The following is a 16,925-nucleotide window of genomic DNA, read 5'->3' on the forward strand; positions in this document are numbered from 1 at the left end:
CAGCCACACCACACTGGATGCGCCCAATCTCATCTGATCTTGGAAGCTAAGCAGTGTTGGGCCTGGTTAGTACTTGGATGGGAGACCACCTGGGAATACAAGGTGCTGTAGATATTTTTATACTGCCAACACCGTTCTGTTGATGCATTCCATTTTCAAACGTATTCATTTATGAACCAGTAGTTAGAAGTAGAAAAGTTCTAACAGAAACAACAAAGCTCCTCTACAGCCACAGCACACTGGATACGCCCAATCTCATCTGATCTTGGAAGCTAAGCAGTGTTGGGCCTGGTTAGTACTTGGATGGGAGACCACCTGGGAATACAAGGTGCTGTAGATATTTTTATACTGCCAACACCGTTCTGTTGATGCATTCCATTTTCAAACATTTTCATTTATGAACCAGTAGTTAGAAGTAGAAAAGTTCTAACAGAAACTACAAAGTTTATCTACAGCCACACCACACTGGATACGCCCAATCTCATCTGATCTTGGAAGCTAAGCAGTGTTGGGCCTGGTTAGTACTTGGATGGGAGACTTCCTGGGAATACAAGGTGCTGTAGATATTTTTATACTGCCAACACCGGTCTGTTGATGCATTCCATTTTCAAACGTATTCATTTATGAACCAGTAGTTAGAAGTAGAAAAGTTCTAACAGAAACCACAAAGCTCATCTACAGCCACACCACACTGGATACGCCCAATCTCATCTGATCTTGGAAGCTAAGCAGTGTTGGGCCTGGTTAGTACTTGGATGGAAGACCACCTGGGAATACAAGGTGCTGTAGATATTTTTATACTGCCAACACCGTTCTGTTGATGCATTCCATTTTAAAACGTATTCATTTATGAACCAGTAGTTAGAAGTAGAAAAGTTCTAACAGAAACCACAAAGCTCATCTACAGCCACACCACACTGGATACGCCCAATCTCATCTGATCTTGGAAGCTAAGCAGTGTTGGGCCTGGTTAGTACTTGGATGGGAAACCACCTGGGAATACAAGGTGCTGTAGATATTTTTATACTGCCAACACCGTTCTGTTGATGCATTCCATTTTCAAACGTATTCATTTATGAACCAGTAGTTAGAAGTAGAAAAGTTCTAACAGAAACCACAAAGCTCATCTACAGCCACACCACACTGGATACGCCCAATCTCATCTGATCTTGGAAGCTAAGCAGTGTTGGGCCTGGTTAGTACTTGAATGGGAGACCACCTGGGAATACAAGGTGCTGTAGATATTTTTATACTACCAACACCGTTCTGTTGATGCATTCCATTCTCAAACGTATTCATTTATGAACCAGTAGTTAGAAGTAGAAAAGTTCTAACAGAAACCAGAAAGTTCATCTACAGCAACACCACACTGGATACGCCCAATCTCATCTGATCTTGGAAGCTAAGCAGTGTTGGGTCTGGTTAGTACTTGGATGGGAAACCACCCAGTAATACAAGGTGCTGTAGATATTTTAATACTGCCAACACCGTTCTGTTGATGCATTCCATTTTCAAACGTATTCATTTATGAACCAGTAGTTAGAAGTAGAAAAGTTCTAACAGAAACAACAAACCTCATCTACAGCCACAGCACACTGGATACGCCCAATCTCATCTAATCTTGGAAGCTAAGCAGTGTTGGGCCTGGTTAGTACTTGGATGGGAGACCACCTGGGAATACAAGGTGCTGTAGATATTCTTATACTGCCAACACCGTTCTGTTGATGCATTCCATTTTCAAATGTTTTCATTTATGAACCAGTAGTTAGAAGTAGAAAAGTTCTAACAGAAACCACGAAGCTCATCTACAGCCACACCACACTGGATACGCCCAATCTCATCTGATCTTGGAAGCTAAGCAGAGTTGGGCCTGGTTAGTACTTGGATGGGAGACCACCTGGGAATACAAGGTGCTGTAGATATTTTTATACTGCCAACACCGGTCTGTTGATGCATTCCATTTTCAAACGTTTTCATTTATGAACCAGTAGTTAGAAGTAGAAAAGTTCTAAAAGAAACCACAAAGCTCATCTACAGCCACACCACACTGGATACGCCCAATCTCATCTGATCTTGGAAGCTAAGCAGTGTTGGGCCTGGTTAGTACTTGGATGGGAGACCACCTAGGAATACAAGGTGCTGTAGATATTTTTATACTGCCAACACCGTTCTGTTGATGCATTCAATTTTCAAATGTATTCATTTATGAACCAGTAGTTAGAAGTAGAAAAGTTCTAACAGAAACCAGAAAGTTCATCTACAGCAACACCACACTGGATACGCCCAATCTCATCTGATCTTGGAAACAAAGCAGTGTTGGGCATGGTTAGTACTTGGATGGGAGACCACCTGGGAATACAAGGTGCTGTTGATATTTTTATACTGCCAACACCGTTCTGTTGATGCATTCCATTTTCAAACATATTCATTTATGAACCAGTAGTTAGAAGTAGAAAAGTTCTAACAGAAACCACTAAGCTCATCTACAGCCACACCACACTGGATACGCCCAATCTCATCTGATCTTGGAAGCTAAGCAGTGTTGGGCCTGGTTAGTACTTGGATGGGAGACCACCTGGGAATACAAGGTGCTGTAGATATTTTTATACTGCCAACACCGTTCTGTTGATGCATTCCATTTTCAAATGTATTCATTTATGAACCAGTAGTTAGAAGTAGAAAAGTTCTAACAGAAACCACAAAGCTCATCTACAGCCACACCACACTGGATACACCCAATCTCATCTGATCTTGGAAGCTAAGCAGTGTTGGTCCTGGTTAGTACTTGGATGGGAGACCACCTGGGAATACAAGGTGCTGTAGATATTTTTATACTGCCAACACCGTTCTGTTGATGCATTCCATTTTCAAACGTATTCATTTATGAACCAGTAGTTAGAAGTAGAAAAGTTCTAACAGAAACCACAAAGCTCATCTACAGCCACACCACACTGGATACGCCCAATCTCATCTGATCTTGGAAACTAAGCAGTGTTGGGCCTGGTTAGTACTTGGATGGGAGACCACCTGGGAATACAAGGTGCTGTAGATATTTTTATACTGCCAACACCGTTCTGTTGATGCATTCCATTTTCAAACGTATTCATTTATGAACCAGTAGTTAGAAGTAGAAAAGTTCTAACAGAAACCACAAAGCTCATCTAAAGCCACACCACACTGGATACGCCCAATCTCATCTGATCTTGGAAGGTAAGCAGTGTTGGGCCTGGTTAGTACTTGGATGGGAGACCACCTGGGAATACAAGGTGCTGTAGATATTTTTATACTGCCAACACCGTTCTGTTGATGCATTCCATTTTCAAACGTATTCATTTATGAACCAGTAGTTATTTGTAGAAAAGTTCTAACAGAAACCACAAAGCTCATCTACAGCCACACCACACTGGATACGCCCAATCTCATCTGATCTTGGAAGCTAAGCAGTGTTGGGCCTGGTTAGTACTTGGATGGGAGACCACCTGGGAATACAAGGTGCTGTAGATATTTTTATACTGCCAACACCGTTATGTTGATGCATTCCATTTTCAAACGTATTCATTTATGAACCAGTAGTTAGAAGTAGAAAAGTTCTAACAGAAACCACAAAGCTCATCTACAGCCACACCACACTGGATACGCCCAATCTCATCTGATCTTGGAAGCTAAGCAGTGTTGGGCCTGGTTAGTACTTGGATGGGAGACCACCTGGGAATACAAGGTGCTGTAGATATTTTTATACTGCCAACACCGTTCTGTTGATGCATTCCATTTTCAAACGTATTCATTTATGAACCAGTAGTTAGAAGTAGAAAAGTTCTAACAGAAACAACAAAGCTCATCTACAGCCACAGCACACTGGATACGCCCAATCTCATCTGATCTTGGAAGCTAAGCAGTGTTGGGCCTGGTTAGTACTTGGATGGGAGACCACCTGGGAATACAAGGTGCTGTAGATATTTTTATACTGCCAACACCGTTCTGTTGATGCATTCCATTTTCAAACATTTTCATTTATGAACCAGTAGTTAGAAGTAGAAAAGTTCTAACAGAAACCACAAAGGTCATCTACAGCCACACCACACTGGATACGCCCAATCTCATCTGATCTTGGAAGCTAAGCAGTGTTGGGCCTGGTTAGTACTTGGATGGGAGACTTCCTGGGAATACAAGGTGCTGTAGATATTTTTATACTGCCAACACCGGTCTGTTGATGCATTCCATTTTCAAACGTTTTCATTTATGAACCAGTAGTTAGAAGTAGAAAAGTTCTAACAGAAACCGCAAAGCTCATCTACAGCCACACCACACTGGATACGCCCAATCTCATCTGATCTTGGAAGCTAAGCAGTGTTGGGCCTGGTTAGTACTTGGATGGGAGACCACCTAGGAATAAAAGGTGCTGTAGATATTTTTATACTGCCAACACCATTCTGTTGATGCATTCAATTTTCAAATGTATTCATTTATGAACCAGTAGTTAGAAGTAGAAAAGTTCTAACAGAAACCAGAAAGTTCATCTACAGCAACACCACACTGGATACGCCCAATCTCATCTGATTTTGGAAAGTAAGCAGTGTTGGGCCTGTTTAGTACTTGGATGGGAGACCACCTGGAAATACAAGGTGCTGAAGATATTTTTATACTGCCAACACCGTTCTGTTGATGCATTCCATTTTCAAACGTATTCATTTATGAACCAGTAGTTAGAAGTAGAAAAGTTCTAACAGAAACCACAAAGTTCATCTACAGCCACACCACACTGGATATGCCCAATCTCATCTGATCTTGGAAGCTAAGCAGTGTTGGGCCTGGTTAGTACTTGGATGGGAGACCACCTGGGAATACAAGGTGCTGTAGATATTTTTATACTGCCAACACCGTTCTGTTGATGCATTCCATTTTCAAACGTATTCATTTATGAACCAGTAGTTAGAAGTAGAAAAGTTCTAACAGAAACCACAAAGCTCATCTACAGCCACACCACACTGGATACGCCAAATCTCATCTGATCTTGGAAGCTAAGCAGTGTTGGGCCTGGTTAGTACTTGGATGGGAGACCACCTGGGAATACAAGGTGCTGTAGATATTTTTATACTGCCAACACCGTTCTGTTGATGCATTCCATTTTCAAACGTATTCATTTATGAACCAGTAGTTAGAAGTAGAAAAGTTCTAACAGAAACCACAAAGCTCATCTACAGCCACACCACACTGGATACGCCCAATCTCATCTGATCTTGGAAGCTAAGCAGTGTTGGGCCTGGTTAGTACTTGGATGGAAGACCACCTGGGAATACAAGGTGCTGTAGATATTTTTATACTGCCAACACCGTTCTGTTGATGCATTCCATTTTAAAATGTATTCATTTATGAACCAGTAGTTAGAAGTAGAAAAGTTCTAACAGAAACCAGAAAGTTCATCTACAGCAACACCACACTGGATACGCCCAATCTCATCTGATCTTGGAAGCTAAGCAGTGTTGGGCCTGGTTAGTACTTGGATGGGAGACCACCTGGGAATACAAGGTGCTTAGATATTTTTATACTGCCAACACCGTTCTGTTGATGCATTCCATTTTCAAACGTATTCATTTATGAACCAGTAGTTAGAAGTAGAAAATTTCTAACAGAAACCACAAAGCTCATCTACAGCCACACCACACTGGATACGCCCAATCTCATCTGATCTTGGAAGCTAAGCAGTGTTGGGCATGGTTAGTACTTGGATGGGAGACCACCTGGGAATACAAGGTGCTGTAGATATTTTTATACTGCAAACACCGTTCTGTTGATGCATTCCATTTTCAAACGTATTCATTTATGAACCAGTAGTTAGAAGTAGAAAAGTACTAACAGAAACCATAAAGCTCTTCTACAGCCACACCACACTGGATATGCCCAATCTCATCTGATCTTGGAAGCTAAGCAGTGTTGGGCCTGGTTAGTACTTGGATGGGAGACCACCTGGGAATACAAGGTGCTGTAGATATTTTTATACTGCCAACACCATTCTGTTGATGCATTCCATTTTAAAATGTATTCATTTATGAACCAGTAGTTAGAAGTAGAAAAGTTCTAACAGAAACCAGAAAGTTCATCTACAGCCACAACACACTGGATACGCCCAATCTCATCTAATCTTGGAAGCTAAGCAGTGTTGGGCCTGGTTAGTACTTGGATGGGAGACCACCTGGGAATACAAGGTGCTGTAGATATTTTTATACTGCCAACACCGTTCTGTTGATGCATTCCATTTTCAAACGTTTTCATTTATGAACCAGTAGTTAGAAGTAGAAAAGTTCTAACAGAAACCACAAAGCTCATCTACAGCCACACCACACTGGATACGCCCACTCTCATCTGATCTTGGAAGCTAAGCAGTGTTGGGCCTGGTTAGTACTTGGATGGGAGACCACCTGGGAATACAAGGTGCTGTAGATATTTTTATACTGCCAACACCGGTCTGTTGATGCATTCCATTTTCAAACGTTTTCATTTATGAACCAGTAGTTAGAAGTAGAAAAGTTCTAACAGAAACCATAAAGCTCATCTAGAGCCAAGCCACACTGGATATGCCCAATCTCATCTGATCTTGGAAGCTAAGCAGTGTTGGGCCTGGTTAGTACTTGGATGGGAGACCACCTGGGAATACAAGGTGCTGTAGATATTTTTATACTGCCAACACCGTTCTGTTGATGCATTCCATTTTCAAACGTATTCATTTATGAACCAGTAGTTAGAAGTAGAAAAGTTCTAACAGAAACCACAAAGCTCATCTACAGCCACACCATATTGGATACGCCCAATCTCATCTGATCTTGGAAGCTAAGCAGTGTTGGGCCTGGTTAGTACTTGGATGGGAGACCACCTGGGAATACAAGGTGCTGAAGATATTTTTATACTGCCAACACCGTTCTGTTGATGCATTCCATTTTCAAACGTATTCATTTATGAACCAGTAGTTAGAAGTAGAAAAGTTCTAACAGAAACAACAAAGCTCATCTACAGCCACAGCACACTGGATACGCCCAATCTCATCTAATCTTGGAAGCTAAGCAGTGTTGGGCCTGGTTAGTACTTGGATGGGAGACCACCTGGGAATACAAGGTGCTGTAGATATTTTTATACTGCCAACACCGTTCTGTTGATGCATTCCATTTTCAAACGTTTTCATTTATGAACCAGTAGTTAGAAGTAGAAAAGTTCTAACAGAAACCACAAAGCTCATCTACAGCCACACCACACTGGATACGCCCAATCTCATCTGATCTTGGAAGCTAAGCAGTGTTGGGCCTCGTTAGTACTTGGATGGGAGACCACCTGGGAATACAAGGTGCTGTAAATATTTTTATACTGCCAACACCGGTCTGATGATGCATTCCATTTTCAAACGTTTTCATTTATGAACCAGTAGTTAGAAGTAGAAAAGTTCTAACAGAAACCACAAAGCTCATCTACAGCCACACCACACTGGATACGCCCAATCTCATCTGATCTTGGAAGCTAAGCAGTGTTGGGCCTGGTTAGTACTTGGGTGGGAGACCACCTAGGAATACAAGGTGCTGTAGATATTTTTATACTGCCAACACCGTTCTGTTTATGCATTCAATTTTCAAATGTATTCATTTATGAACCAGTAGTTAGAAGTAGAAAAGTTCTAACAGAAACCAGAAAGTTCATCTACAGCAACACCACACTGGATACGCCGAATCTCATCTGATTTTGGAAACTAAGCAGTGTTGGGCCTGGTTAGTACTTGGATGGGAGACCACCTGGGAATACAAGGTGCTGAAGATATTTTTATACTGCCAACACCGTTCTGTTGATGCATTCCATTTTCAAACGTATTCATTTATGAACCAGTAGTTAGAAGTAGAAAAGTTCTAACAGAAACCACAAAGCTCATCTACAGCCACACCACACTGGATACGCCCAATCTCATCTGATCTTGGAAGCTAAGCAGTGTTGGGCCTGGTTAGTACTTGGATGGGAGACCACCTGGGAATACAAGGTGCTGTAGATATTTTTATACTGCCAACACCATTCTGTTGATGCATTCCATTTTCAAACGTATTCATTTATGAACCAGTAGTTAGAAGTAGAAAAGTTCTAACAGAAACCACAAAGCTCATCTACAGCCACACCACACTGGATACGCCCAATCTCATCTGATCTTGGAAGCTAAGCAGTGTTGGGCCTGGTTAGTACTTGGATGGGAGACCACCTGGGAATACAAGGTGCTGTAGATATTTTTATACTGCCAACACCGGTCTGTTGATGCATTCCATTTTCAAACGTTTTCATTTATGAACCAGTAGTTAGAAGTAGAAAAGTTCTAACAGAAACCATAAAGCTCATCTAGAGCCAAGCCACACTGGATGCACCCAATCTCATCTGATCTTGGAAGCTAAGCAGTGTTGGGCCTGGTTAGTACTTGGATGGGAGACCACCTGGGAATACAAGGTGCTGTAGATATTTTTATACTGCCAACACCGTTCTGTTGATGCATTCCATTTTCAAACGTATTCATTTATGAACCAGTAGTAAGAAGTAGAAAAGTTCTAACAGAAACCACAAAGCTCATCTACAGCCACAACACATTGGATACGCCCAATCTCATCTGATCTTGGAAGCTAAGCAGTGTTGGGCCTGGTTAGTACTTGGATGGGAGACCACCTAGGAATACAAGGTGCTGTAGATATTTTTATACTGCCAACACCGTTCTGTTGATGCATTCCATTTTCAAACGTATTCATTTATGAACCAGTAGTTAGAAGTAGAAAAGTTCTAACAGAAACAACAAAGCTCATCTACAGCCACAGCACACTGGATACGCCCAATCTCATCTAATCTTGGAAGCTAAGCAGTGTTGGGCCTGGTTAGTACTTGGATGGGAGACCACCTGGGAATACAAGGTGCTGTAGGTATTTTTATACTGCCAACACCGTTCTGTTGATGCATTCCATTTTCAAACGTTTTCATTTATGAACCAGTAGTTAGAAGTAGAAAAGTTCTAACAGAAACCACAAAGCTCATCTACAGCCACACCACACTGGATACGCCCAATCTCATCTGATCTTGGAAGCTAAGCAGTGTTGGGCCTGGTTAGTACTTGGATGGGAGACCACCTGGGAATACAAGGTGCTGTAGATATTTTTATACTGCCAACACCGGTCTGTTGATGCATTCCATTTTCAAACGTTTTCATTTATGAACCAGTAGTTAGAAGTAGAAAAGTTCTAACAGAAACCACAAAGCTCATCTACAGCCACACCACACTGGATACGCCCAATCTCATCTGATCTTGGAAGCTAAGCAGTGTTGGGCCTGGTTAGTACTTGGATGGGAGACCACCTAGGAATACAAGGTGCTGTAGATATTTTTATACTGCCAACACCGTTCTGTTGATGCATTCAATTTTCAAATGTATTCATTTATGAACCAGTAGTTAGAAGTAGAAAAGTTCTAACAGAAACCAGAAAGTTCATCCACAGCAACACCACATTGGATACGCCCAATCTCATCTGATTTTGGAAACTAAGCAGTGTTGGGCCTGGTTAGTACTTGGATGGGAGACCACCTGGGAATACAAGGTGCTGAAGATATTTTTATACTACCAACACCGTTCTGTTGATGCATTCCATTTTCAAACGTATTCATTTATGAACCAGTAGTTAGAAGTAGAAAAGTTCTAACAGAAACCACAAAGCTCATCTACAGCCACACCACACTGGATACGCCCAATCTCATCTGATCTTGGAAGCTAAGCAGTGTTGGGCCTGGTTAGTACTTGGATGGGAGACCACCTGGGAATACAAGGTGCTGTAGATATTTTTATACTGCCAACACCGTTCTGTTGATGCTTTCCATTTTCAAACGTATTCATTTATGAACCAGTAGTTAGAAGTAGAAAAGTTCTAACAGAAACCACAAAGCTCATCTACAGCCACACCACACTGGATACGCCCAATCTCATCTGATCTTGGAAGCTAAGCAGTGTTGGGCCTGGTTAGTACTTGGATGGGAGACCACCGGGGAATACAAGGTGCTGTAGATATTTTTATACTGCCAACACCGTTCTGTTGATGCATTCCATTTTCAAACGTATTCATTTATGAACCAGTAGTTAGAAGTAGAAAAGTTCTAACAGAAACCACAAAGCTCATCTACAGCCACACCACACTGGATACGCCCAATCTCATCTGATCTTGGAAGCTAAGCAGTGTTGGGCCTGGTTAGTACTTGCATGGGAGACCACCTGGGAATACAAGGTGTTGTAGATATTTTTATACTGCCAACACCGTTCTGTTGATGCATTCCATTTTAAAACGTATTCATTTATGAACCAGTAGTTAGAAGTAGAAAAGTTCTAACAGAAACCAGAAAGTTCATCTACAGCAACACCACACTGGATACGCCCAATCTCATCTGATCTTGGAAGCTAAGCAGTGTTGGGCCTGGTTAGTACTTGGATGGGAGACCACCTGGGAATACAAGGTGCTGTAGATATTTTTATACTGCCAACACCGGTCTGTTGATGCATTCCATTTTCAAACGTTTTCATTTATGAACCAGTAGTTAGAAGTAGAAAAGTTCTAACAGAAACCATAAAGCTCATCTAGAGCCAAGCCACACTGGATATGCCCAATCTCATCTGATCTTGGAAGCTAAGCAGTGTTGGGCCTGGTTAGTACTTGGATGGGAGACCACCTGGGAATACAAGGTGCTGTAGATATTTTTATACTGCCAACACCGTTCTGTTGATGCATTCCATTTTCAAACGTATTCATTTATGAACCAGTAGTTAGAAGTAGAAAAGTTCTAACAGAAACCACAAAGCTCATCTACAGCCACACCATATTGGATACGCCCAATCTCATCTGATCTTGGAAGCTAAGCAGTGTTGGGCCTGGTTAGTACTTGGATGGGAGACCACCTGGGAATACAAGGTGCTGTAGGTATTTTTATACTGCCAACACCGTTCTGTTGATGCATTCCATTTTCAAACGTTTTCATTTATGAACCAGTAGTTAGAAGTAGAAAAGTTCTAACAGAAACCACAAAGCTCATCTACAGCCACACCACACTGGATACGCCCAATCTCATCTGATCTTGGAAGCTAAGCAGTGTTGGGCCTGGTTAGTACTTGGATGGGAGACCACCTGGGAATACAAGGTGCTGTAGATATTTTTATACTGCCAACACCGGTCTGTTGATGCATTCCATTTTCAAACGTTTTCATTTATGAACCAGTAGTTAGAAGTAGAAAAGTTCTAACAGAAACCACAAAGCTCATCTACAGCCACACCACACTGGATACGCCCAATCTCATCTGATCTTGGAAGCTAAGCAGTGTTGGGCCTGGTTAGTACTTGGATGGGAGACCACCTAGGAATACAAGGTGCTGTAGATATTTTTATACTGCCAACACCGTTCTGTTGATGCATTCAATTTTCAAATGTATTCATTTATGAACCAGTAGTTAGAAGTAGAAAAGTTCTAACAGAAACCAGAAAGTTCATCCACAGCAACACCACACTGGATACGCCCAATCTCATCTGATTTTGGAAACTAAGCAGTGTTGGGCCTGGTTAGTACTTGGATGGGAGACCACCTGGGAATACAAGGTGCTGAAGATATTTTTATACTACCAACACCGTTCTGTTGATGCATTCCATTTTCAAACGTATTCATTTATGAACCAGTAGTTAGAAGTAGAAAAGTTCTAACAGAAACCACAAAGCTCATCTACAGCCACACCACACTGGATACGCCCAATCTCATCTGATCTTGGAAGCTAAGCAGTGTTGGGCCTGGTTAGTACTTGGATGGGAGACCACCTGGGAATACAAGGTGCTGTAGATATTTTTATACTGACAACACCGTTCTGTTGATGCATTCCATTTTCAAACGTATTCATTTATGAACCAGTAGTTAGAAGTAGAAAAGTTCTAACAGAAACCAGAAAGTTCATCTACAGCAACACCACACTGGATACGCCCAATCTCATCTGATCTTGGAAGCTAAGCAGTGTTGGGCCTGGTTAGTACTTGGATGGGAGACCACCTGGGAATACAAGGTGCTGTAGATATTTTTATACTGCCAACACCGGTCTGTTGATGCATTCCATTTTCAAACGTTTTCATTTATGAACCAGTAGTTAGAAGTAGAAAAGTTCTAACAGAAACCATAAAGCTCATCTAGAGCCAAGCCACACTGGATATGCCCAATCTCATCTGATCTTGGAAGCTAAGCAGTGTTGGGCCTGGTTAGTACTTGGATGGGAGACCACCTGGGAATACAAGGTGCTGTAGATATTTTTATACTGCCAACACCATTCTGTTCATGCATTCCATTTTCAAACGTATTCATTTATGAACCAGTAGTTAGAAGTAGAAAAGTTCTAACAGAAACCACAAAGCTCATCTACAGCCACACCATATTGGATACGCCCAATCTCATCTGATCTTGGAAGCTAAGCAGTGTTGGGCCTGGTTAGTACTTGGATGGGAGACCACCTGGGAATACAAGGTGCTGTAGATATTTTTATACTGCCAACACCGTTCTGTTGATGCATTCCATTTTCAAACGTATTCATTTAAGAACCAGTAGTTAGAAGTAGAAAAGTTCTAACAGAAACAACAAAGCTCATCTACAGCCACAGCACACTGGATACGCCCAATCTCATCTAATCTTGGAAGCTAAGCAGTGTTGGGCCTGGTTAGTACTTGGATGGGAGACCACCTGGGAATACAAGGTGCTGTAGATATTTTTATACTGCCAACACCGTTCTGTTGATGCATTCCATTTTCAAACGTTTTCATTTATGAACCAGTAGTTAGAAGTAGAAAAGTTCTAACAGAAACCACAAAGCTCATCTACAGCCACACCACACTGGATACGCCCAATCTCATCTGATCTTGGAAGCTAAGCAGTGTTGGGCCTCGTTAGTACTTGGATGGGAGACCACCTGGGAATACAAGGTGCTGTAGATATTTTTATACTGCCAACACCGGTCTGATGATGCATTCCATTTTCAAACGTTTTCATTTATGAACCAGTAGTTAGAAGTAGAAAAGTTCTAACAGAAACCACAAAGCTCATCTACAGCCACACCACACTGGATACGCCCAATCTCATCTGATCTTGGAAGCTAAGCAGTGTTGGGCCTGGTTAGTACTTGGATGGGAGACCACCTAGGAATACAAGGTGCTGTAGATATTTTTATACTGCCAACACCGTTCTGTTTATGCATTCAATTTTCAAATGTATTCATTTATGAGCCAGTAGTTAGAAGTAGAAAAGTTCTAACAGAAACCAGAAAGTTCATCTACAGCAACACCACACTGGATACGCCCAATCTCATCTGATTTTGGAAACTAAGCAGTGTTGGGCCTGGTTAGTACTTGGATGGGAGACCACCTGGAAATACAAGGTGCTGAAGATATTTTTATACTGCCAACACCGTTCTGTTGATGCATTCCATTTTCAAACGTATTCATTTATGAACCAGTAGTTAGAAGTAGAAAAGTTCTAACAGAAACCACAAAGCTCATCTACAGCCACACCACACTGGATACGCCCAATCTCATCTGATCTTGGAAGCTAAGCAGTGTTGGGCCTGGTTAGCACTTGGATGGGAGACCACCTGGGAATACAAGGTGCTGTAGATATTTTTATACTGCCAACACCATTCTGTTGATGCATTCCATTTTCAAACGTATTCATTTATGAACCAGTAGTTAGAAGTAGAAAAGTTCTAACAGAAACCACAAAGCTCATCTACAGCCACACCACACTGGATACGGCCAATCTCATCTGATCTTGGAAGCTAAGCAGTGTTGGGCCTGGTTAGTACTTGGATGGGAGACCACCTGGGAATACAAGGTGCTGTAGACATTTTTATACTGCCAACACCGGTCTGTTGATGCATTCCATTTTCAAACGTTTTCATTTATGAACCAGTAGTTAGAAGTAGAAAAGTTCTAACAGAAACCATAAAGCTCATCTAGAGCCAAGCCACACTGGATGCGCCCAATCTCATCTGATCTTGGAAGCTAAGCAGTGTTGGGCCTGGTTAGTACTTGGATGGGAGACCACCTGGGAATACAAGGTGCTGTAGATATTTTTATACTGCCAACACCGTTCTGTTGATGCATTCCATTTTCAAACGTATTCATTTATGAACCAGTAGTTAGAAGTAGAAAAGTTCTAACAGAAACCACAAAGCTCATCTACAGCCACACCACACTGGATACGCCCAATCTCATCTGATCTTGGAAGCTAAGCAGTGTTGGGCCTGGTTAGTACTTGGATGGGAGACCACCTGGGAATACAAGGTGCTGTAGATATTTTTATACTGCCAACACCGTTCTGTTGATGCATTCCATTTTCAAACGTATTCATTTATGAACCAGTAGTTAGAAGTAGAAAAGTTCTAACAGAAACCACAAAGCTCATCTACAGCCACACCACACTGGATACGCTCAATCTCATCTGATCTTGGAAGCTAAGCAGTGTTGGGCTTGGTTAGTACTTGGATGGGAGACCACCTGGGAATACAAGGTGTTGTAGATATTTTTATACTGCCAACACCGTTCTGTTGATGCATTCCATTTTAAAACGTATTCATTTATGAACCAGTAGTTAGAAGTAGAAAAGTTCTAACAGAAACCAGAAAGTTCATCTACAGCAACACCACACTGGATACGCCCAATCTCATCTGATCTTGGAAGCTAAGCAGTGTTGGGCCTGGTTAGTACTTGGATGGGAGACCACCTGGGAATACAAGGTGCTGTAGATATTTTTATACTGCCAACACCGTTCTGTTGATGCATTCAATTTTCAAATGTATTCATTTATGAACCAGTAGTTAGAAGTAGAAAAGTTCAAACAGAAACCACAAAGCTCATCTACAGCCACACCACACTGGATACGCCCAATCTCATCTGATCTAGGAAGCTAAGCAGTGCTGGGCCTGGTTAGTACTTGGATGGGAGACCACCTGGGAATACAAGGTGCTGTAGATATTTTTATACTACCAACACCGTTCTGTTGATGCATTCCATTTTCAAACGTATTCATTTATGAACCAGTAGTTAGAAGTAGAAAAGTTCTAACAGAAACCACAAAGCTCATCTACAGCCACACCACACTGGATACGCCCAATCTCATCTGATCTTGGAAGCTAAGCAGTGTTGGGCCTGGTTAGTACTTGGATGGGAGACCACCTGGGAATACAAGGTGCTGTAGATATTTTTATACTGCCAACACCGTTCTGTTGATGCATTCCATTTTCAAACGTATTCATTTATGAACCAGTAGTTAGAAGTAGAAAAGTTCTAACAGAAACCACAAAGCTCATCTACAGCCACACCACACTGGATACGCCCAATCTCATCTGATCTTGGAAGCTAAGCAGTGTTGGGCCTGGTTAGTACTTGGATGGGAGACCACCTGGGAATACAAGGTGCTTAGATATTTTTATACTGCCAACACCGTTCTGTTGATGCATTCCATTTTCAAACGTATTCATTTATGAACCAGTAGTTAGAAGTAGAAAATTTCTAACAGAAACCACAAAGCTCATCTACAGCCACACCACACTGGATACGCCCAATCTCATCTGATCTTGAAAGCTAAGCAGTGTTGGGCATGGTTAGTACTTGGATGGGAGACCACCTGGGAATACAAGGTGCTGTAGATATTTTTATACTGCAAACACCGTTCTGTTTATGCATTCCATTTTCAAACGTATTCATTTATGAACCAGTAGTTAGAAGTAGAAAAGTTCTAACAGAAACCACAAAGCTCATTTACAGCCACATCACACTGGATACGCCCAATCTCATCTGATCTTGGAAGCTAAGCAGTGTTGGGCCTGGTTAGTACTTGGATGGGAGACCACCTGGGAATACAAGGTGCTGTAGATATTTTTATACTACCAACACCGTTCTGTTGATGCATTCCATTTTCAAACGTATTCATTTATGAACCAGTAGTTAGAAGTAGAAAAGTTCTAACAGAAACCACAAAGCTCATCTACAGCCACACCACATTGGATACGCCCAATCTCATCTGATCTTGGAAGCTAAGCAGTGTTGGGCCTGGTTAGTACTTGGATGGGAGACCACCTGGGAATACATGGTGCTGTAGATGTTTTTATACTGCCAACACCGTTCTGTTGATGCATTCCATTTTCAAATGTATTCATTTATGAACCAGTAGTTAGAAGTAGAAAAGTTCTAACAGAAACCACAAAATTCATCTACAGCCACACTACACTGGATACGCCCAATCTCATCTGATCTTGGAAGCTAAACAGTGTTGGGCCTGGTTAGTACTTGGATGGGAGACCACCTGGGAATACAAGGTGCTGTAGATAATTTTATACTGCCAACACCGTTCTGTTGATGCATTCCATTTTAAAACGTATTCATTTATGAACCAGTAGTTAGAAGTAGAAAAGTTCTAACAGAAACCAAAAAGTTCATCTACAGCCACACCATACTGGATATGTCCAATCTCATCTGATCTTGGAAGCTAAGCAGTGTTGGGCCTGGTTATTACTTGGATGGGAGACAACCTGGGAATACAAAGTGCTGTAGATATTTTTATACTGCCAACACCGTTCTGTTGATGCATTCCATTTTCAAACGTATTCATTTATGAACCAGTAGTTAGAAGTAGAAAAGTTCTAACAGAAACCACAAAGCTCATCTACAGCCACACCACACTGGATACGCTCAATCTCATCTGATCTTGGAAGCAAAGCAGTGTTGGGCCTGGTTAGTACTTGGATGGGAGACCACCTGGGAATATAAAAGGTGCTGTAGATATTTTTATACTGCCAACACCGTTCTGTTGATGCATTCCATTTTCAAATGTATTCATTTATGAACCAGTAGTTAGAAGTAGAAAAGTTC

At 41.6% G+C, this 16,925-nt stretch overlaps 57 non-coding genes and 18 pseudogenes across 57 annotated transcripts; all 75 read left to right on the top strand.

Annotated features, from left to right (window-relative positions):
- On the top strand, positions 1 to 114 carry LOC134888727 (5S ribosomal RNA; annotated as a pseudogene).
- A 107-nt stretch (positions 115 to 221) lies between these two features.
- Positions 222 to 340, top strand: LOC134885864 (5S ribosomal RNA). The gene has a single exon (XR_010169967.1). It is a non-coding gene; the product is annotated as a 5S ribosomal RNA (ribosomal RNA).
- Positions 341 to 447: 107 nt separating this feature from the next.
- On the top strand, positions 448 to 566 carry LOC135061012 (5S ribosomal RNA). The gene has a single exon (XR_010247405.1). It is a non-coding gene; the product is annotated as a 5S ribosomal RNA (ribosomal RNA).
- Positions 567 to 673: 107 nt separating this feature from the next.
- On the top strand, positions 674 to 792 carry LOC135061417 (5S ribosomal RNA). The gene has a single exon (XR_010247798.1). It is a non-coding gene; the product is annotated as a 5S ribosomal RNA (ribosomal RNA).
- A 107-nt stretch (positions 793 to 899) lies between these two features.
- Positions 900 to 1,018, top strand: LOC135058806 (5S ribosomal RNA). The gene has a single exon (XR_010245228.1). It is a non-coding gene; the product is annotated as a 5S ribosomal RNA (ribosomal RNA).
- Positions 1,019 to 1,125: 107 nt separating this feature from the next.
- LOC135058379 (5S ribosomal RNA) lies at positions 1,126 to 1,244 on the top strand. The gene has a single exon (XR_010244809.1). It is a non-coding gene; the product is annotated as a 5S ribosomal RNA (ribosomal RNA).
- Positions 1,245 to 1,351: 107 nt separating this feature from the next.
- LOC134894421 (5S ribosomal RNA) lies at positions 1,352 to 1,470 on the top strand (annotated as a pseudogene).
- Positions 1,471 to 1,577: 107 nt separating this feature from the next.
- Positions 1,578 to 1,696, top strand: LOC134888779 (5S ribosomal RNA; annotated as a pseudogene).
- A 107-nt stretch (positions 1,697 to 1,803) lies between these two features.
- On the top strand, positions 1,804 to 1,922 carry LOC135061391 (5S ribosomal RNA). The gene has a single exon (XR_010247774.1). It is a non-coding gene; the product is annotated as a 5S ribosomal RNA (ribosomal RNA).
- Positions 1,923 to 2,029: 107 nt separating this feature from the next.
- Positions 2,030 to 2,148, top strand: LOC135060463 (5S ribosomal RNA). The gene has a single exon (XR_010246857.1). It is a non-coding gene; the product is annotated as a 5S ribosomal RNA (ribosomal RNA).
- Positions 2,149 to 2,255: 107 nt separating this feature from the next.
- Positions 2,256 to 2,374, top strand: LOC134894277 (5S ribosomal RNA; annotated as a pseudogene).
- A 107-nt stretch (positions 2,375 to 2,481) lies between these two features.
- Positions 2,482 to 2,600, top strand: LOC134900497 (5S ribosomal RNA). Its single transcript, XR_010174005.1, has one exon. It is a non-coding gene; the product is annotated as a 5S ribosomal RNA (ribosomal RNA).
- Positions 2,601 to 2,707: 107 nt separating this feature from the next.
- Positions 2,708 to 2,826, top strand: LOC135058854 (5S ribosomal RNA). The gene has a single exon (XR_010245278.1). It is a non-coding gene; the product is annotated as a 5S ribosomal RNA (ribosomal RNA).
- Positions 2,827 to 2,933: 107 nt separating this feature from the next.
- LOC135064888 (5S ribosomal RNA) lies at positions 2,934 to 3,052 on the top strand. The gene has a single exon (XR_010251185.1). It is a non-coding gene; the product is annotated as a 5S ribosomal RNA (ribosomal RNA).
- Positions 3,053 to 3,159: 107 nt separating this feature from the next.
- LOC134884360 (5S ribosomal RNA) lies at positions 3,160 to 3,278 on the top strand. The gene has a single exon (XR_010168510.1). It is a non-coding gene; the product is annotated as a 5S ribosomal RNA (ribosomal RNA).
- A 107-nt stretch (positions 3,279 to 3,385) lies between these two features.
- On the top strand, positions 3,386 to 3,504 carry LOC134900498 (5S ribosomal RNA). Its single transcript, XR_010174006.1, has one exon. It is a non-coding gene; the product is annotated as a 5S ribosomal RNA (ribosomal RNA).
- A 107-nt stretch (positions 3,505 to 3,611) lies between these two features.
- Positions 3,612 to 3,730, top strand: LOC134900499 (5S ribosomal RNA). The gene has a single exon (XR_010174007.1). It is a non-coding gene; the product is annotated as a 5S ribosomal RNA (ribosomal RNA).
- A 107-nt stretch (positions 3,731 to 3,837) lies between these two features.
- On the top strand, positions 3,838 to 3,956 carry LOC135066832 (5S ribosomal RNA). Its single transcript, XR_010253070.1, has one exon. It is a non-coding gene; the product is annotated as a 5S ribosomal RNA (ribosomal RNA).
- Positions 3,957 to 4,063: 107 nt separating this feature from the next.
- LOC135061013 (5S ribosomal RNA) lies at positions 4,064 to 4,182 on the top strand. The gene has a single exon (XR_010247406.1). It is a non-coding gene; the product is annotated as a 5S ribosomal RNA (ribosomal RNA).
- A 107-nt stretch (positions 4,183 to 4,289) lies between these two features.
- LOC135066890 (5S ribosomal RNA) lies at positions 4,290 to 4,408 on the top strand. The gene has a single exon (XR_010253126.1). It is a non-coding gene; the product is annotated as a 5S ribosomal RNA (ribosomal RNA).
- A 107-nt stretch (positions 4,409 to 4,515) lies between these two features.
- LOC134896148 (5S ribosomal RNA) lies at positions 4,516 to 4,634 on the top strand (annotated as a pseudogene).
- A 107-nt stretch (positions 4,635 to 4,741) lies between these two features.
- On the top strand, positions 4,742 to 4,860 carry LOC135059158 (5S ribosomal RNA). The gene has a single exon (XR_010245572.1). It is a non-coding gene; the product is annotated as a 5S ribosomal RNA (ribosomal RNA).
- A 107-nt stretch (positions 4,861 to 4,967) lies between these two features.
- LOC135064374 (5S ribosomal RNA) lies at positions 4,968 to 5,086 on the top strand. The gene has a single exon (XR_010250682.1). It is a non-coding gene; the product is annotated as a 5S ribosomal RNA (ribosomal RNA).
- A 107-nt stretch (positions 5,087 to 5,193) lies between these two features.
- On the top strand, positions 5,194 to 5,312 carry LOC135061419 (5S ribosomal RNA). The gene has a single exon (XR_010247800.1). It is a non-coding gene; the product is annotated as a 5S ribosomal RNA (ribosomal RNA).
- A 107-nt stretch (positions 5,313 to 5,419) lies between these two features.
- On the top strand, positions 5,420 to 5,537 carry LOC134890890 (5S ribosomal RNA; annotated as a pseudogene).
- A 107-nt stretch (positions 5,538 to 5,644) lies between these two features.
- LOC135065232 (5S ribosomal RNA) lies at positions 5,645 to 5,763 on the top strand. Its single transcript, XR_010251517.1, has one exon. It is a non-coding gene; the product is annotated as a 5S ribosomal RNA (ribosomal RNA).
- A 107-nt stretch (positions 5,764 to 5,870) lies between these two features.
- LOC135064545 (5S ribosomal RNA) lies at positions 5,871 to 5,989 on the top strand. Its single transcript, XR_010250852.1, has one exon. It is a non-coding gene; the product is annotated as a 5S ribosomal RNA (ribosomal RNA).
- A 107-nt stretch (positions 5,990 to 6,096) lies between these two features.
- Positions 6,097 to 6,215, top strand: LOC134889223 (5S ribosomal RNA; annotated as a pseudogene).
- A 107-nt stretch (positions 6,216 to 6,322) lies between these two features.
- On the top strand, positions 6,323 to 6,441 carry LOC135067696 (5S ribosomal RNA). The gene has a single exon (XR_010253907.1). It is a non-coding gene; the product is annotated as a 5S ribosomal RNA (ribosomal RNA).
- A 107-nt stretch (positions 6,442 to 6,548) lies between these two features.
- On the top strand, positions 6,549 to 6,667 carry LOC134885404 (5S ribosomal RNA). Its single transcript, XR_010169519.1, has one exon. It is a non-coding gene; the product is annotated as a 5S ribosomal RNA (ribosomal RNA).
- A 107-nt stretch (positions 6,668 to 6,774) lies between these two features.
- Positions 6,775 to 6,893, top strand: LOC134885720 (5S ribosomal RNA). The gene has a single exon (XR_010169829.1). It is a non-coding gene; the product is annotated as a 5S ribosomal RNA (ribosomal RNA).
- Positions 6,894 to 7,000: 107 nt separating this feature from the next.
- On the top strand, positions 7,001 to 7,119 carry LOC134888780 (5S ribosomal RNA; annotated as a pseudogene).
- Positions 7,120 to 7,226: 107 nt separating this feature from the next.
- LOC135064109 (5S ribosomal RNA) lies at positions 7,227 to 7,345 on the top strand. The gene has a single exon (XR_010250422.1). It is a non-coding gene; the product is annotated as a 5S ribosomal RNA (ribosomal RNA).
- A 107-nt stretch (positions 7,346 to 7,452) lies between these two features.
- Positions 7,453 to 7,571, top strand: LOC135061682 (5S ribosomal RNA). The gene has a single exon (XR_010248056.1). It is a non-coding gene; the product is annotated as a 5S ribosomal RNA (ribosomal RNA).
- Positions 7,572 to 7,678: 107 nt separating this feature from the next.
- Positions 7,679 to 7,797, top strand: LOC134895623 (5S ribosomal RNA; annotated as a pseudogene).
- Positions 7,798 to 7,904: 107 nt separating this feature from the next.
- LOC134900500 (5S ribosomal RNA) lies at positions 7,905 to 8,023 on the top strand. The gene has a single exon (XR_010174008.1). It is a non-coding gene; the product is annotated as a 5S ribosomal RNA (ribosomal RNA).
- A 107-nt stretch (positions 8,024 to 8,130) lies between these two features.
- Positions 8,131 to 8,249, top strand: LOC134900501 (5S ribosomal RNA). The gene has a single exon (XR_010174009.1). It is a non-coding gene; the product is annotated as a 5S ribosomal RNA (ribosomal RNA).
- A 107-nt stretch (positions 8,250 to 8,356) lies between these two features.
- On the top strand, positions 8,357 to 8,475 carry LOC135062853 (5S ribosomal RNA). Its single transcript, XR_010249194.1, has one exon. It is a non-coding gene; the product is annotated as a 5S ribosomal RNA (ribosomal RNA).
- A 107-nt stretch (positions 8,476 to 8,582) lies between these two features.
- LOC134887897 (5S ribosomal RNA) lies at positions 8,583 to 8,701 on the top strand (annotated as a pseudogene).
- A 107-nt stretch (positions 8,702 to 8,808) lies between these two features.
- On the top strand, positions 8,809 to 8,927 carry LOC134890188 (5S ribosomal RNA; annotated as a pseudogene).
- Positions 8,928 to 9,034: 107 nt separating this feature from the next.
- Positions 9,035 to 9,153, top strand: LOC134900502 (5S ribosomal RNA). The gene has a single exon (XR_010174010.1). It is a non-coding gene; the product is annotated as a 5S ribosomal RNA (ribosomal RNA).
- Positions 9,154 to 9,260: 107 nt separating this feature from the next.
- On the top strand, positions 9,261 to 9,379 carry LOC135060465 (5S ribosomal RNA). The gene has a single exon (XR_010246858.1). It is a non-coding gene; the product is annotated as a 5S ribosomal RNA (ribosomal RNA).
- A 107-nt stretch (positions 9,380 to 9,486) lies between these two features.
- Positions 9,487 to 9,605, top strand: LOC134895732 (5S ribosomal RNA; annotated as a pseudogene).
- A 107-nt stretch (positions 9,606 to 9,712) lies between these two features.
- LOC134900504 (5S ribosomal RNA) lies at positions 9,713 to 9,831 on the top strand. Its single transcript, XR_010174012.1, has one exon. It is a non-coding gene; the product is annotated as a 5S ribosomal RNA (ribosomal RNA).
- A 107-nt stretch (positions 9,832 to 9,938) lies between these two features.
- LOC135061290 (5S ribosomal RNA) lies at positions 9,939 to 10,057 on the top strand. The gene has a single exon (XR_010247676.1). It is a non-coding gene; the product is annotated as a 5S ribosomal RNA (ribosomal RNA).
- Positions 10,058 to 10,164: 107 nt separating this feature from the next.
- Positions 10,165 to 10,283, top strand: LOC135066069 (5S ribosomal RNA). The gene has a single exon (XR_010252328.1). It is a non-coding gene; the product is annotated as a 5S ribosomal RNA (ribosomal RNA).
- Positions 10,284 to 10,390: 107 nt separating this feature from the next.
- LOC135060103 (5S ribosomal RNA) lies at positions 10,391 to 10,509 on the top strand. The gene has a single exon (XR_010246493.1). It is a non-coding gene; the product is annotated as a 5S ribosomal RNA (ribosomal RNA).
- Positions 10,510 to 10,616: 107 nt separating this feature from the next.
- Positions 10,617 to 10,735, top strand: LOC134885405 (5S ribosomal RNA). The gene has a single exon (XR_010169520.1). It is a non-coding gene; the product is annotated as a 5S ribosomal RNA (ribosomal RNA).
- Positions 10,736 to 10,842: 107 nt separating this feature from the next.
- Positions 10,843 to 10,961, top strand: LOC135066270 (5S ribosomal RNA). The gene has a single exon (XR_010252523.1). It is a non-coding gene; the product is annotated as a 5S ribosomal RNA (ribosomal RNA).
- Positions 10,962 to 11,068: 107 nt separating this feature from the next.
- On the top strand, positions 11,069 to 11,187 carry LOC134900505 (5S ribosomal RNA). Its single transcript, XR_010174013.1, has one exon. It is a non-coding gene; the product is annotated as a 5S ribosomal RNA (ribosomal RNA).
- Positions 11,188 to 11,294: 107 nt separating this feature from the next.
- Positions 11,295 to 11,413, top strand: LOC135060466 (5S ribosomal RNA). The gene has a single exon (XR_010246859.1). It is a non-coding gene; the product is annotated as a 5S ribosomal RNA (ribosomal RNA).
- A 107-nt stretch (positions 11,414 to 11,520) lies between these two features.
- Positions 11,521 to 11,639, top strand: LOC134895078 (5S ribosomal RNA; annotated as a pseudogene).
- A 107-nt stretch (positions 11,640 to 11,746) lies between these two features.
- Positions 11,747 to 11,865, top strand: LOC134900506 (5S ribosomal RNA). Its single transcript, XR_010174014.1, has one exon. It is a non-coding gene; the product is annotated as a 5S ribosomal RNA (ribosomal RNA).
- A 107-nt stretch (positions 11,866 to 11,972) lies between these two features.
- LOC135060104 (5S ribosomal RNA) lies at positions 11,973 to 12,091 on the top strand. Its single transcript, XR_010246494.1, has one exon. It is a non-coding gene; the product is annotated as a 5S ribosomal RNA (ribosomal RNA).
- Positions 12,092 to 12,198: 107 nt separating this feature from the next.
- LOC134885406 (5S ribosomal RNA) lies at positions 12,199 to 12,317 on the top strand. Its single transcript, XR_010169521.1, has one exon. It is a non-coding gene; the product is annotated as a 5S ribosomal RNA (ribosomal RNA).
- A 107-nt stretch (positions 12,318 to 12,424) lies between these two features.
- On the top strand, positions 12,425 to 12,543 carry LOC135063376 (5S ribosomal RNA). Its single transcript, XR_010249709.1, has one exon. It is a non-coding gene; the product is annotated as a 5S ribosomal RNA (ribosomal RNA).
- A 107-nt stretch (positions 12,544 to 12,650) lies between these two features.
- Positions 12,651 to 12,769, top strand: LOC134888781 (5S ribosomal RNA; annotated as a pseudogene).
- Positions 12,770 to 12,876: 107 nt separating this feature from the next.
- On the top strand, positions 12,877 to 12,995 carry LOC134901145 (5S ribosomal RNA). Its single transcript, XR_010174639.1, has one exon. It is a non-coding gene; the product is annotated as a 5S ribosomal RNA (ribosomal RNA).
- A 107-nt stretch (positions 12,996 to 13,102) lies between these two features.
- LOC135060467 (5S ribosomal RNA) lies at positions 13,103 to 13,221 on the top strand. Its single transcript, XR_010246860.1, has one exon. It is a non-coding gene; the product is annotated as a 5S ribosomal RNA (ribosomal RNA).
- Positions 13,222 to 13,328: 107 nt separating this feature from the next.
- On the top strand, positions 13,329 to 13,447 carry LOC134895182 (5S ribosomal RNA; annotated as a pseudogene).
- A 107-nt stretch (positions 13,448 to 13,554) lies between these two features.
- LOC135068443 (5S ribosomal RNA) lies at positions 13,555 to 13,673 on the top strand. Its single transcript, XR_010254644.1, has one exon. It is a non-coding gene; the product is annotated as a 5S ribosomal RNA (ribosomal RNA).
- Positions 13,674 to 13,780: 107 nt separating this feature from the next.
- LOC135070029 (5S ribosomal RNA) lies at positions 13,781 to 13,899 on the top strand. The gene has a single exon (XR_010256203.1). It is a non-coding gene; the product is annotated as a 5S ribosomal RNA (ribosomal RNA).
- Positions 13,900 to 14,006: 107 nt separating this feature from the next.
- LOC135066943 (5S ribosomal RNA) lies at positions 14,007 to 14,125 on the top strand. Its single transcript, XR_010253176.1, has one exon. It is a non-coding gene; the product is annotated as a 5S ribosomal RNA (ribosomal RNA).
- Positions 14,126 to 14,232: 107 nt separating this feature from the next.
- Positions 14,233 to 14,351, top strand: LOC134900507 (5S ribosomal RNA). The gene has a single exon (XR_010174015.1). It is a non-coding gene; the product is annotated as a 5S ribosomal RNA (ribosomal RNA).
- A 107-nt stretch (positions 14,352 to 14,458) lies between these two features.
- On the top strand, positions 14,459 to 14,577 carry LOC135068379 (5S ribosomal RNA). The gene has a single exon (XR_010254583.1). It is a non-coding gene; the product is annotated as a 5S ribosomal RNA (ribosomal RNA).
- A 107-nt stretch (positions 14,578 to 14,684) lies between these two features.
- Positions 14,685 to 14,803, top strand: LOC135060105 (5S ribosomal RNA). Its single transcript, XR_010246495.1, has one exon. It is a non-coding gene; the product is annotated as a 5S ribosomal RNA (ribosomal RNA).
- A 107-nt stretch (positions 14,804 to 14,910) lies between these two features.
- LOC135067379 (5S ribosomal RNA) lies at positions 14,911 to 15,029 on the top strand. Its single transcript, XR_010253595.1, has one exon. It is a non-coding gene; the product is annotated as a 5S ribosomal RNA (ribosomal RNA).
- A 107-nt stretch (positions 15,030 to 15,136) lies between these two features.
- On the top strand, positions 15,137 to 15,255 carry LOC134900508 (5S ribosomal RNA). The gene has a single exon (XR_010174016.1). It is a non-coding gene; the product is annotated as a 5S ribosomal RNA (ribosomal RNA).
- A 107-nt stretch (positions 15,256 to 15,362) lies between these two features.
- Positions 15,363 to 15,480, top strand: LOC134888212 (5S ribosomal RNA; annotated as a pseudogene).
- Positions 15,481 to 15,587: 107 nt separating this feature from the next.
- On the top strand, positions 15,588 to 15,706 carry LOC134884316 (5S ribosomal RNA). The gene has a single exon (XR_010168468.1). It is a non-coding gene; the product is annotated as a 5S ribosomal RNA (ribosomal RNA).
- A 107-nt stretch (positions 15,707 to 15,813) lies between these two features.
- LOC135065298 (5S ribosomal RNA) lies at positions 15,814 to 15,932 on the top strand. Its single transcript, XR_010251580.1, has one exon. It is a non-coding gene; the product is annotated as a 5S ribosomal RNA (ribosomal RNA).
- Positions 15,933 to 16,039: 107 nt separating this feature from the next.
- LOC135060633 (5S ribosomal RNA) lies at positions 16,040 to 16,158 on the top strand. Its single transcript, XR_010247026.1, has one exon. It is a non-coding gene; the product is annotated as a 5S ribosomal RNA (ribosomal RNA).
- Positions 16,159 to 16,265: 107 nt separating this feature from the next.
- On the top strand, positions 16,266 to 16,384 carry LOC135064141 (5S ribosomal RNA). Its single transcript, XR_010250453.1, has one exon. It is a non-coding gene; the product is annotated as a 5S ribosomal RNA (ribosomal RNA).
- Positions 16,385 to 16,491: 107 nt separating this feature from the next.
- On the top strand, positions 16,492 to 16,610 carry LOC134896776 (5S ribosomal RNA; annotated as a pseudogene).
- A 107-nt stretch (positions 16,611 to 16,717) lies between these two features.
- On the top strand, positions 16,718 to 16,838 carry LOC134890493 (5S ribosomal RNA; annotated as a pseudogene).
- Positions 16,839 to 16,925: the final 87 nt, after the last annotated feature.

The sequence above is a fragment of the Pseudophryne corroboree genome, chromosome 3 (assembly GCF_028390025.1).
Source record: "Pseudophryne corroboree isolate aPseCor3 chromosome 3, aPseCor3.hap2, whole genome shotgun sequence".
Classification (NCBI taxonomy): Eukaryota; Metazoa; Chordata; class Amphibia; order Anura; family Myobatrachidae; genus Pseudophryne; species Pseudophryne corroboree.